At 38.0% G+C, this 14104-nt stretch overlaps 1 long non-coding RNA gene across 2 annotated transcripts; it reads left to right on the plus strand.

The window, feature by feature from the left end:
* The first annotated feature begins 1443 nt into the window (after nucleotides 1-1443).
* On the plus strand, nucleotides 1444-13659 carry LOC131163068 (uncharacterized). 2 transcript variants are annotated; one of them, XR_009138907.1, is made up of 3 exons: nucleotides 1444-8841; nucleotides 12653-12816; nucleotides 13406-13659. It is a non-coding gene; the product is annotated as an uncharacterized LOC131163068 (long non-coding RNA). The 2 variants fall into 2 exon arrangements; XR_009138911.1 differs by having other exon boundaries at nucleotides 1446-5144.
* Nucleotides 13660-14104: the final 445 nt, after the last annotated feature.

The following is a 14104-nucleotide window of genomic DNA, read 5'->3' on the forward strand; positions in this document are numbered from 1 at the left end:
GAGTGGTGCTCGCACGCAGGTGAGGATCGGCTACATGGCATGATCCTGAATGTGCGTTGATAGTGGGGATCCAACGGTCCAAAGTAAGTTGGCTTCTTGCATTAATTATGAGGGAGGTTGGGGGGACACGTGTCAACGTGTGCGGGGAAGCGTGCAGGGCCTCATAATGATCCTTGCCCCAGAGCGATTTCAACCATTAGTGGAGGTCAAAGATTCGACGACAGGGAAGTCACCGCACATGGATTGGTGACGGGGGAAACCCTAAACACCCACAAAAAACACATTTTGGATGGCAACTGCATGGGCACGTGGAACCATCCAATTACGCCATGTGTTGATGATCCAACGGCCACGTGTTGATGATCCAACGGCCTTAGCGTTAGACATATTTAAACCACAAAAAAAATCCATCTTCTCTCATTTGCACCTCTCCTTTCTAGGGGTTGCAAAACGGGCGGACGGGCCGAGTTCGGGCGGGTCGTCAATGGGCTGGGTCATAAACAGGTTGGGTCTTAAACGGTTAATGTTAAATGGATCATACACATGCCAACCTTAACTCGCTCGTTTAATAAACGGGCGGGTCACGGGTCAACTGTTTAATAAATAATTATATATTTTAATTTTAAATTTTATTTTTTTATTTTTAAAAATATTTATTTTATTTATTGAATCTAAAAAAAAAAAAGGTGAAATGTGAAAAGAAAGATGCAGAATCGCAGATCGTTGGGGTCTGATTGCCTGAGAGAACTGAGAGAGGGAGACTGACCGTTGATGTCGTCATGCGGAACTCAGAGTGAGAGGGAGAATCGAGATCGTGTGCTCACTGAGGTCTGAGCTGAGAGGGACTTAGGAACCAGGAAGACTGAGAGTGAGAGGGAGGGGGACGGGCTGGACAGGCAGACAGCGTGCAGCGTGGGCAACGACAACGGCGTGTGGCGTGGGCAACGACAACGGCGTGCGGCGTGGGCAACGACAACGGTGTGCGGTGTGAGCAACGGCGACGACGTGCAGTGTAGGTGACGGCGATGGTGTGCGGTGTGGGCGACGGCGATGGCGTGCGACTGGGTTGCTAGAACCGAGAGGAGAGGACCGAGATGAGAGGCTGAGAGAGTGAGAGGCTGAAAGCCAGAGGAGAGTGAAGCACCGAAGGTCGCCAGAGGAGAGCGAGCGAAGCCTGAAGGCTAGAAGAAATTAGGGTTTTTTTGTTAGGGTTGGATAGAGTGAGTGATGACGAATGCATATAATATAAAGGATCCAAATTAACGGGGTGACCCGCTCGAACCCGGTTAACCCGTTTATAAACGGGTCAACTCATGACCCGCCCAATTATTAAACGGGTCTACTTCTTTAAATCCGAACCCGTTTTAAATTTGGGGGGGGGGGGGTCCGGGTGACCCGACGGGTTATGACCCGTTTTGCCAGGCCTACTCCTTTCTTGCAGTGTCCCTTCGTCCCTTCTCTCTTCTTCTCTTCTCATCTCCCTCTTTCATAAAACCCTAACGCCTCCGCGAGCTTCTATTTTCCGTACTCAACTCGGATCTCTCATCTCTCCCTTTCTTCTTCGCTCCACAGCCGCCAAAACCCTAAGATGCCCACCTCTTCTCTACAACTCTCTACCCGAAGTCACACCGACACTGAGCATCTGTGCTTCGTTCACCGCTTCTCGTCGTTCCTGCAAGTTCAAACTTGAAGCCCCAAATTCCCCTCCGAAACTCGCCTTCACTCCTCTCTGTCTTCGCACTCCTCCGAATTCACCTTCGCAACTCGCCTTTGCAATTTTCCTCTTCCCCCACAATTTGATATCCCTAAGCTCAGATTCTCTGATACCCTTTTCGCCAAACCCCTAAATCTCGAGTCTTCTCCTGCTGTCGTTGTTCACAACAAGACACCTCTAGGAAAATGGAATAGATCCGAGCTCTCCTTGAGCTCGAAAGGTAGGAGGCCTCAATGGCGAGGAACCACTCAACTCCCGAACACGATCAAGCAGATAAGTGTCAATTTTTCACTTCTGTTTTGATGTTCATACTGTGGTGATGCTTCAAATGTCAGGTGGTGTCTGAATTTTTGTGAGGTAAAAAACGAAAATCTGCTCACTTGCTTGTGATTCAAGGTTGGTGATGATGATGTTTCTTGGTGCATGCATTTCTCTGATTAGGGTTTTGGGTAGAGGGAAGGAGATGAGCTAATCTTGTCTCAAATTTGGTGAGCGAGCACGAGTCAACCCGGTGAGTTAGAGGAACTCAGGTAGATCCGAGTGAGTCACGTGTCAGTAGGCATGTGAGGGGTTGAGTTGGGTGGGCTTGGTTTAGTTTTTTTTATAAATGGGCTGAAAAAAAGGTTGGGCCTCTTGGTGTTTTCAAAAGTGGGCTAGCTTTGTTTGAACTGGAATGGGCTAGCTTTGAAATTAAATTGGGTGTCTGGGTTGTTTTTTAAAAGGGTTGGGGGTATTTTGAAATAGGTGAGGCCCAATTTTAGTTTGAAACAAATGAGCCTGGGGTCTTCTTGAAAAAAATGGATCATGGGCCTCCATTTTAAAATGTTTGGGCTTAGTTTCAAAAAAAGGGTACCGAGCCAGGGGTATTTAAAAACCAATGGGCTGATTTAGAAAAACATTGGAATGAGGCCCAAGGGGATTTTAAAATCCAGTTGGGCTTTTGGGTTTGAAAGGAAGCTCGGGTACGGGTTAAATGGGTTTGGGTTTGGTAGCCTGGACATGGGGGATTTGATTTCAAGCTTGGATTCGGATTTGAGTTAGATTAGAAAGTTTGAACCCGAATTGGGATTCGGGTTTAGGGCAACGAATTTGGGGTTCAAGCTCAAGTTCAAAACCTAAGAGAGGACCCGGGGAAGGGGGTACCTAAAATTACACAGAATATGAAAAGGGAATTTGACAATGTGAAAAATGCACTACAAACTAGAGCATAAATTTTTATTATGGAAAGGGATTTTTGAGTCGTAGTTTCATTGTTCTTGTTGAAACTTGAATCCTTAGCCTACCTTTCATCCCATGTTTTAAAGTTTACCTTAAGATTGGAATATTGATCAGATTACTTAATGAGACACTAATTATAATTCAAGATAGGGAGTTTAAAATAAGCTCGAAATAAGTAAGAAAGAATCTCTAGGTGGTGATACAGTGGATGAGTTATGGTTATGAGACTAAAAAAATTAATAAAAAAAAAAGGTTTGCCAATTGATATGATTCTTTAAGCTAGTAAAGTTACATTAGTGTCAAAGTACTGGTAAAATTTGTCTCCTATTTAACAAGCACAGAAAATCAAGTAAAGAAAAGCAAGTTTGTGCATTCCATCCATATCCCTATTGAAATTGAGTTATCTGATTGCATGCTTATTTATTTAAATTTCAAGGAGATTTTAAAACATGAAGGAGACAATCCAAAGAAGATCCCTATGGAGAAAGAGCAGTCTAACTGGGGCAAATATCATGTCAGGTTTTAGAGATCTGCTTATTGAAGAAAAATCTAACAATATGGCCAAGATTAGTGGCAGATATAGTCAATTGGGGCAAATTCCGAGTCGAGTTTCAATGAGGCCCATTCAAGCGCCTTCTTATTATATTAGAATATGAAAACAGGGTCAAGATTAGTTATAGATCCATTCAATTAGAGAGATTTAGTGATTGAGTTTCATTTGAGTCAAGCTAATCACCTCTGTGGCTGGATGAATTAAGAAAATCGGGTTAAGATAAGTTATAGATCCATTCAGTTGGGGCAGGTTTTGGCTTGAGTTTTAGGGGAACCAATTTAGAGACAATATAGCCAAAATCAGAGATTGAGTTGTTGATTATAGATGCATTGGAAAAACGAAGTTCATACATCATCATGTATTTCATGCATTACACAAAAAATAAAAAATAAAAAATAATAAAAAGATAAAATAAAAAATGCATACATTTCGTATCATGTAACATGCATACATATCCCCATTTTCTGGTATCATATCAAACAGCATGCATGCACCCTTGCATTCTAGCATCACCGATAACAACATTCATGCTTCATATGGCATCATTCAGTCATACTTGTTTTGCCGTACATCTCTTTTCATCATTGTCCAAGTAACCCTTGTTTCACTAATGTTTGAATATTGGGGCAAATGACCCAAGTCTAAGTCAAGTCATTGTTGTGTGCTTCAGCGCTCGAGTTCTTAAATCCAGTGCAAGTCATTCTCGTGTACTTCGGCGCTCAAGTCTTCAAACTTGGTGCAAGTTATTATTCTTGTGCTTCGGTGCTTGGGTTCTTACACCCAGTGCAAGTCATTCTCGTGTGCTTCGGCACTTGAGTTCTTAAACCTAGTGCAAGTTATTCGTATGTACTTCGACGCTCAGTGTAATGACCTGCTTATATATAATATAATAAAACATAATAAATAAAATAGTCAACCCGAACCCGTAGGTAACGGGGATGTCTATCATACACAGCGGAACTTAGGCAGCTGTAAATGTAAATCATCATTCTCATAACCACAAAATACATAATACCTGAGTCAACTATAATCCAAAACACTGTATTTATATACAATCTCCCCAAAAATCCAAAAATAGATTAAAATCTAGGAACCTAGAACGTAAGTTTCCTATTTTTAGATCAAAACTTATCCTCTCAATGGCGGTGTCGATCTGCCGGTCTTTCTGAATTTCCTGAAAATTGTTTAATGTTCGGGGGTGAGACATTTCTCAGTAAGGAAAAATAAACTAAATACAACTATATGATAACATGAATATTTGATACAATTATACATATACAGTACATTTCATATACCTGAAAATATTCATCATAACATATTGAATAATCATAACTTTCATAATTTCTAATAATTCATACTGATCATGAAATGTTCGATATAACTGATAATATTGAAATTTACCCAAGATGTAGCTAGCCGATGTCATGTATTACATCTATGACGGGTTGTGCAATCTGAAGACGGGGCTCGACAATGGCTGGCTGACCACTGCCCAGTCAAAAATGTCTGTAAGTACGATGGACCCGCCACACCTTGGTCCGGACTATCAGGTGGATGTTTACAACTCTACACTGAAAGCCACATCGACTATCCGTCTCTCACCCCCTTGTGGGGCGGTTAGCACAAGTCTGAACATAATATCCGATCTGTATAGCTACGGTATCATGCTCTTGTAACTGAACTGAACTATCATTCATATTCTGATAATATATAATACATGATAATATACAATTTAATATAAATAGATTGATGACATTTTCTATAATAACATAACACATACGACCTTCTGCCGATTATTTTTATATTTGTGACCTTGAGCCAAAATCAAACATATACATACGACCTTGCGCCGAATATTTCATAAATATCATTCTAAATAAATAAATCATTTATCATGTATTTTGAAACTGTAATGTACTACATTATTGCATAATTTCTGAAAACATATTTCATTCATAAAATTGTCATATTATAATACTTTCCACGTAAAATAATATTCATGCCATACATTATATTTTAAAATCATAATTTCTGGCATTTCATACATATATATACATTTCAACATAATAGCAGTATTTTTCCAAATATGCATTTTTACCAATCTTCTCATATATATTATACATACTTTTTGAAAATTAATTTGCTGATAAATAATAATGATTTTCATGGAAAATAACTGTTTTAGTTTATTCTCTTACCTGATTTCTGAGAAGAAACCCCCTATAATACCCTCGTCCTGCACCCGCAGGATTCCTTTTTTAACACCTTAAAATCGACAACTCTTATAACTGAACTTTAGTGTTTCTTTGTGTATATCATTTCCTATAATTGTGGAAAGACCAAATATTGAATAAAAGACCTTACCTTAATCCAGAGACAAATTTCAACTCGATCCCACAAACAATTTATTCCAGTAGATTTGGAGAGAACTTCTCCAGGAGCGTCGTGGTGGTCTCATATCGTCGATTTGGTGAACGTTGGAGCTGAAATCGAAGAGAGAGAGAGAGAGAGAGAGAGAGAGAGAGAGAGAGAGAGAGAATTATTTTGATTTTCTGCGTAAAATTCAAGGTTTTGGGCTATTTATACTATGAGCCTCATTGATGAGTCACGTCACCTTGTCGACGAAGTCAAAAGAAAATTCGTCGATAAGCTCTCTCATTCGTTGACGAAATTCAGAGTTGTCCAAAACAACCTCTCGGTATTTTCTCATCGACGAGCCTATATTGGCACGTCGTCAACGAAGTCTGCTGCGCCCTCTTTTCTATTCCCATTTTCCTCTCTTTCTCTTTATTATTTAAATACCATTATTTTTTCGAGTCATTACACTCAGGTTCTTAAACTTGGTGCAAGTCATTATTGTGTGCTTTGGTACTTGGGTTCTCAAACCCAGTGCAAGTTATTCTCGTGTATTTCGGCGCTCAGGTCCTCAAACCTGGTGCAAGTCATTATTCATGTGCTTCAGAGCTTGGGTTCTCACACTGTGTGCAAGTCATTCTCATGTTCTTCGGCGCTCGGATTATCAAACCCAGTGCAAGTCATTCTCGTGTACTTTGGCGCTCACGTCCTCAAACTTGGTGCAAGTCATTATTCATGTGCTTCAGCGCTTGGGTTCTTAAACCCAGTGCAAGTCATTCTCATATACTTAGGCGCTCAGGTTCTCAAACCCAGTGCAAGTCATTCTTGTGTACTTTGGCGCTTGGGTCCTCAAACCCGGTGTAAGTCATTTTCTTGTACTTATGCGCTCGAGTTCTCAAACCCAGTGCAAGTTATTCCCATGTACTTCGGCATTCGGGTCCTCAAACCCGATGTAAGTCATTCTATTGAACTTTGGCGCTCGAGTTCTCAAACCTAGTGCAAGTTATTTTCATGTACTTCAGCATTCAGGTTCTTAAACCTGGTGCAAGTCATTCTCATGTGCTTCGGCGCTCGGGTTCTAAAATCCAATGCAAGTTATTCTCATCTACTTCGGCGCTCAAGTTCTCAAACCTAGTGTAAGTCATTATTGTGTGCTTCGGCACTTGGGCTCTCAAACCCAATGCAAGTTATTCTCATGTATTTCGGCATTCAGGTTCTTAAACCTGGTGCAAGTCATTCTCATGTGTTTCGGTGCTTGGATTCTCAAACTCAGTGCAAGTTATTCTCGTCTACTTCGGCGCTCAGGTTCTCAAACCTAGTGCAAGTCATTATTATGTGCTTCGGCACAATAGTTCTCAAATTCAGTGCAAGTTATTCTCATGTACTTTGGCGCTCGGGTTCTTAAACCTAGTGCAAGTTATTCTCATGTATTTCGGCGCTCAAGTTCTCAAACCTGATGCAAGTTATTATTTATATGCTTCGGCGCTTGGGTTCTCATACCTAGTGCAAGTCATTCTCGTGTGCTTCGGCGCTTGGGTTTTCAAACCCAGCGCAAGTTGTTCTTATGTACTTCGGCGCTCAGGTTCTCAAACCTAGTGCAAGTCATTATTGTGTGCTTCGAAACTTGGGTTGTCAAATCCAGTGCAAGTTATTCTCATGTACTTTGGCACTCGGGTTCTCACACCTGGTGCAAGTCATCATCATATACCTCGGCACTCGGGTTCTCACACCTAGTGCAAGTCATTATCATATATTTCAGCACTCGGGTTCTCACATCTGGTGCAAGTCATCATCATATATTTCGGCATTTGAGTTCTCAAATCCGATGCAAGTCATCCTCTTCAGTTTCTATTGACTCTTTCAAAAATATCAGTTGGATTACCTTGTTCATTCAAGAAGTCATTTTCCAGAGGATCGCGCTGAACATTCTTAGATTGCCTTGTTATCCATGATTGGTAGAAGTGAACAGTACTTGATTGAAAAGCCCTAGGCAGTTGTGTGGTCTGACTAAAATAAGTGTCATTTATCTTTATAAGCTTGTTGCTAAAGGTAACGGAGAAGAGCTCCTACTGTTACCTTGAAGCAATGAAGCCTATATAGAGGGACAGCTGTAAACACCATATTTTTGCCCGGGCAAAATAAGATTATTATTATTATTATTATTATTATTATTATTATTATTATTTTAACTATTTCTATTATTAGTATTATCATTGTTTTTTAATATTACATTATTATTATTATTACAAAAAAGGTGCAAAATAAAAATAAAAAAGGGGGCGGCACATGTTAGGATTTTGAATTTTTTTTTAATAAAAGGAGAGGGGGGCTCACACACAAAGAGGGGCGGAGGCTCACCAAAGAAAAAAAAAAAACTTTCTCACCAAAGGAAAAAAAAACCTATCTTCCTCCTTGCTCTCCCTCCTCTCTCCATTCTCTCTCATCTCTCTGGCAGACGACAACCCTAGTCGCTCTCATCTCTCTTCCATCTCCCAAGGCCGCACAGCAAACTCCAGCCACCGTCCAGCCATCTCCATATTACCCGTCAACTTCCCAGCTGCACGACCATCACCTTTGGCTTCCCACTGTTCACGCATGACCAAATCACGTCCGTCAAGCCTCTGCAACTCCGAATCAGTCTCTCCGGTGGTGATCCTAGGCGTTCACGACACCCATCTCCGGCAAACCTCCACGAGACACCAACACGCCCTGCAGATCCAGTTATGCCAGCAAAGTATAGTCACCCTCCTCCGGCCACCACAACAACTCCACAGCCAGACTCGAGCCCCTTTCTTCCTTCTCCTGCATCGCCCCCCATCTCTCTCGCTCTCATGCCAGCAGCCCACGAGGAAGCTCAAGGCAGCCCCAACAACTCTTCTCCACCATCGTCGAGCTCATCTTGTGTCCCCACGACGCCCCCTGCTTAGCCTCCAACCACCGTCGTCATCTCCATCTGCTGTTGGACCTCCGACGATCCATACTCAGTCCCTGCAACCCCTTGGTGAGTTCCCTGGGCTCACATGCACAACACATCCATTGTGAACGCTTTCCACTCTCACATGCACACATTCGCCTTATGTAAAGTTTAAATTTTTCTTTGTTTATTTTTGTGATATATTAAAATTATTAGTTGAAGGGTTTTTATTAATATTCATGTTTTTTTTTTTAAAAAAAGTTTTATTGTTGCTTAATTTTTATATTTGGTGTAAATATTAATTGGTTTATTCTTCTTGTTGCAGGATTTTTGTTCTCATAATATTCCTTCAAGTTTAAATTTTTATTGTTTTTTTTATGCATATACTATTATGTTATAATATTTATTCTTATAGTTAGTATTCATGTTCATGTCTTTCATGTAGGGTTTTCATTGTTGATGTATGTTCAATTTTAATTACTTAGGGCATTCGTTATTGTTGGTGGTTATGTTTAATGTATGAATACTCGTATTAGCACTTTAAGATATTTAGTATTAGTATTTTATCATGTTCATATAAAAAGGTATTTATCATCATGGCAAGTTTAGTATTTTGGTATATATTTAGTAATTTGCTATTGTATTTAGTATGATAGTATATAAAATATTACGATATTATTATTATGCTTATATTAAATTTTACTTATTAAGGTATTTTTTTATATGGTATTATTTTATCTTCAGTATTTTTAATATTTATATATATATATATATATATTTTATTACGGTACTTTATTACTTATTTTAATATTTGTAATATTTTAGTAGACATGTATTATTATTATTATTATTGATTACATAGGAATTTCAGCTACCAACGAACCCTTCAGACCCCCTGGTGCGGCACCAAATCTACGGATCAGCGTCCTCCATCCCTAAGTCTCGCTGATAAGGGTAAAGTCCGGAATGGGGACACGGCTTCCGTGCATCAGTTGGACGTTCGGCCAATCCGACCCTTGGGACATATCTTCATTATCATCCACGATCTCCGTTGGCTTACAAAGAACTCTCACTATTCACGGTTTCCGTTGACTCACAGAGCGAACTCTTAACATCCACAGTACCTGCTGGTTCACAGAGTAAACTCTCACCATCCACAAGTATCGCTGGCTCCGTAAGTGTATCTACCTGGAATTGAACCCCCGATACTCCTTCTTATTTGCTGATGTCTTTCCACTGCGCCATAACATAGGGACAGACATGTGTTATTTGGATTACGCACCGGGTATCCACGTGTCCGTTTTACGGTCCACGTGATTAATATTATGTGTGGTAGTTTAATATCTCAGCTTATTATCCTATTAACATATATTGAAATCTCCCAAACTAGTATTTCAATACTTAGAAAAATCCTATAAGATTTTCAAAATTTGGAAGTGTATTTTGTAAATTATTTTCGATTTTTTCCTTATGATTGCTAGTTTTTTAAGCTTTACGTATATATTTTTGTATAATTTGTTTATTTATTTATTTTGCATGTGTATTTGTAAATTTATAAAAGGAGTAACCTAAAAGGTTTTTTAAATTTACTTTAGGATAATTTTATAATTAATTAGGTACCATTTATAAGAACGAGCGTGTAGGGGGTGCTCGTACCTTTCCCCGCGTAATCGAACTCTTGATCCCAACTTTGGTAATGCAGACCGATTTTACCCTTAATTGGGTAGTAATCAAGTATTCTAATCATACTAAAAAGTTAGTAGCAATTCCAATATTCTTGTTTTTTTCTGAAAATATAAAATAATTTTTATTTTGCCAATCCCGGGGCACCTGCGCTCCAGGACATCATGACACTTCACTTACTCTAATTCTGGAGTGTGCTTATGGCGTGTAGAAGACGAAATTTTCTCGATCAAATCTTTGAAGAGCATAATTGGGATCCGGGAATGATGTCCGTTCTTCAATTTTGCAGAGAAATGGAAGAGAAATTGAGAGAGAGAGAGAGAGAGAGAGAGAGAGAGAGAGAGAGAGAGAGAATGGTGAGGGAGGGGGTGAAAAAAGATCAGGATGCTTCCAAGCATCCTGATCTTTTAACACACACACACACACACACACACAGATATATATATATATATATATATATATATATAATAATATTATAATATTATATTATAGTATATTATATTATATTATATTATATTAATATATTATTATATTATATTGTATTATTTAATTAATAATTATTTTTTAATTAATTAATTTTTTTTGGATTATTACAATTTTGACTAGGCTAAACACAACATTAAGTGCATTAGAGAAAGGTAAATCCCCATCTCAAGCCTAGCCAAACACTCAAGTGCAAGTTGAAGCCATGAAACTGTCATCCTCTATTGGAATAAATGTCAAGGATTGTAATGTCAAAGCAAATCTCCACAGTGGTAAGGTGACTGGTACACCATATAGGGAAGCTAATTAGAATGGTAAGAGTTCAACTTTCAAGGAATCAGGTAAAAATTTTAATGTTGGTGTTTCTGAAAAACCAAAGGTAACTGTTCTGACACATTTTCCTCAGAGACTGGTTCTTAAAAAAGTGAATTTCCTAGAAAACATACTGAGTAAAGATGTTGGCCTAGTTAGGCTTACAAACTTTTGGTTTTGAGGATAATAAAGTAAAGTTATTTAATGAATTTTCAAGTGATATTATTTCAGGTAAAGATGATTTGCTCAAATTTTCCATACCCTGACATGAAAACTTACAAGGATAAAGGAATAAGAAAAATCACATGTGAATACCAGAGATCCATAATGAAAGCTCATAGAAGTCAGAGAGATTGAAGAGCAGTATTGAAAGGACTCGAAGCAAGGAAAGTGTCAAATCAGATTAGGACAAAGTCTTTGTAAGTACTTCAAGTTGGTTCAAATATAAATTTTCATTTTGAAGCTCATTAAGCAAAGACACTTAGAAATATGAAGTTTTTAGAACCTTGGAACATGTTTTCCAAGAGTTAAATTAAGTCAAAATTCCAAGCTTAATTAAACAAAAGAGAAATAAATCAAAAATTGACTTACAGCTAGCTGACAAACGATTGTCTATCTATGGACAGACGACTGGCAAATTTAGAGGATTTTAACTGAAGTTAGAAGCTTGACAGACGACTATCAAGGTTTTGACATACGACTGTCAGTGTCAAGTGAGATGCCTGTACATGTTTTGCTAGACATCTGCCACCATTTTGAGTTTGTTTTAAAACTAAGTTGTTCTGGTGACAGACGAATGCCAAGCTGAGGACAGACGACTACCACCCTACTGAGTTGTTTTAAAACTAAATTATTCTAGTGACAGACGACTGCCAACATGAGGATAGTCGACTGCCACTCTTTTGTTTGGAAAAAATATGAACGTTATACATGGACAGATGATTGTCAGGACTTCACAGTCGTCTGGCTCGCGACATTTTTCAAAATTCTCAATGGGCATAATTTTGAAATTTAAATTATTTGAAACTCAAATTAATTTACAACTCGGACCCTACTCCAAGTAAACTTGGGGAACAAGTAAGAAGTCTTTCTTCATCTATAAATACCCTTAAGGTTTATCAATTTACCAAGAAATCATTTCAGCTCTTATACTCTCTCAAAGCTTACTGAATTTTTGAAAGCTATCTATTGCTTTCATCATTCACGAAAATCTCTAAAGTTTTGCTGAGTTTCTCACTGAGTTTGTGCATCAATTGTTGATTCTTTCATTTATTGAAAGATACTTACGGTCATAAATTTTTAGAGCTCCATTCTGAAATTTATATTCTGAATTTACTGAAATACATAGTTTTTTAATTTGTACTAACAAGCTCTTTGAGGAGCAAGTTCTTGACCGCCTTGTTTTATATCTTTTTAACAGGTTGATTGACAGTTCAAGTGCTGAATCGTTGGACCAAATAAGGGGATATTGTTTGGAGAAGGCGGGCTCTAGCCTAACTAAAGGAGTGTTGTAATTGCTATTGTTTCGCCTGGTAAAGGAACAGTGATAGTGAATCTCTTGGTGGTTTTGCCAAGAGTGAGGACGTAAGTTGTGTTGAAACCGAACCGCACAAAACCTTGTGTTCTTCTTTCTCTTCCTTACTATTTATTTTTCAAGTAAAAGATACAATTTGTGTGGTTTTAAAATTCATAAATTTTGAGTATTTGGTTGTTAAATAGGCCGGAAGGTAATTTGTTTTGAATTGATCAGCATTGATTGCGGAAATCGAAAGGGATTACGTTGGTTGATCATCCTTAACTCATTAATCTGAAAGTTTATTTAAAGCTAAATATTAGGAAGAAGTGTGATTGTGATACATGACTTATGCAAGTTAAGCAAATTTTCATATTGATATAGGATATTATTATAAGCATTGAGTAGTTAATAATTTTGTTTTGATTGTGATTACTCTAGATAAATTTTGTGATTGTGTTTAAGTTTTGATTATTGTTATAACTCAAAAGAACTAAGAAAAAAGGGAAAACAAATTTTAAATCCCAATTCACCTCCCCTCTTGGGAAGCTATTTCAATTTCAAAAGATTATTTCTTATTAAAACAAGAAAGTCAATTTGCAAATGTTTTGTTTGATACTTTGGAGAGCATTGATTTATTTGAAGATGATTTCTTTGCAGGTAACAAAATAGATTCATTGTGACAACTCAAATTTGGAGACTCGCCAGTTCAATTTATAAATCTGTACCCACTAGATGAAATTCCTCCTGAACCTCCTCTAGACATACTGTGATGTTTTTCTTTTCTTTATTTCATTTTGTTTTATTTTTAGTTTATTTTTAGGTACATTTTCCCTTAATTTCAGTTTTTCTTTCCCCTTACTTCTCTACCTAGGTACTTCTCTACTTCCCTCATTATTATTCTTTCGTTTCTCTTATGTTTTCACATTGAGGACAATGTTTCTATTAATTTTGGGGGGGAGGGGGGGAATATGCATGCGCAATTGTGTGCTACAATGTGATAGAATTTTAATGTGATAATTAATTGCATGTGATGTTTGCATGTTAGTTTGGTCTATCTTTGGGAAATGTTGATATTGAGCTCCGAGCATGCTAAATTCCTTATTTGTGAACGTTACAAGTATTTTTTTTTTTTCTTTTTTTAGGACATGGAACATGCAGGATGTAGTGCAAATCAGAGTTTAAATCAAAAGGAAAATTTATCTATTTCATTTAGTTTCAACCAAGGGAAGGATGTTGAAATTTTTGCTAAACACACACTACACAGGTCATAATACTTAGAAAGACTACCTTAGATTGTGTTTGGTTGATGTATACTTCAATTGTTTGAGACTCTAATGAATCGTATTTTAATGGCTT

The sequence above is a fragment of the Malania oleifera genome, chromosome 1 (assembly GCF_029873635.1).
Source record: "Malania oleifera isolate guangnan ecotype guangnan chromosome 1, ASM2987363v1, whole genome shotgun sequence".
Classification (NCBI taxonomy): Eukaryota; Viridiplantae; Streptophyta; class Magnoliopsida; order Santalales; family Ximeniaceae; genus Malania; species Malania oleifera.